At 48.8% G+C, this 301-nt stretch overlaps 1 pseudogene; it reads left to right on the top strand.

Moving 5' to 3' along the window:
• Positions 1–138, top strand: LOC111646411 (U2 spliceosomal RNA; annotated as a pseudogene; the record flags this gene model as incomplete).
• Positions 139–301: the final 163 nt, after the last annotated feature.

The raw sequence follows: 301 nt of genomic DNA, 5'->3' as shown, positions 1-301 counted from the left end.
TAATATCTGATATGTCCTCTATACGAGGACAAACATATTAAAGTGATTTTGAGAGCTGGGAGCTGAAAAAGGGTCTTGCTCCGTTCGCTCCACGCATCATCCTGGCATTGCAGTGCCGCCGGGTACGGTGCAACCTTCTTTCGCCTTGTGGAAAACCAAGCAATGACACAAACACAGAGTTTCACCTGACACTTTGTCGTTGGCTCGAAGAAAGGAAGTCGGCTCCCCCTGCAGTTTTGAACCCGTTACGATCGTGCAAACCCACTCAACGGACATGACCGAATGCGTAACAGCATTGTTG

This window comes from Seriola lalandi, unplaced genomic scaffold (assembly GCF_002814215.2).
Source record: "Seriola lalandi dorsalis isolate HSWRI2012SDOR001 ecotype SW California unplaced genomic scaffold, Sedor1 jcf7180002032726, whole genome shotgun sequence".
Taxonomy (NCBI): Eukaryota; Metazoa; Chordata; class Actinopteri; order Carangiformes; family Carangidae; genus Seriola; species Seriola lalandi.
The sequence above is the reverse complement of the archived record's forward strand: the minus strand, read 5'-3'. Positions and strand labels throughout refer to the sequence as shown.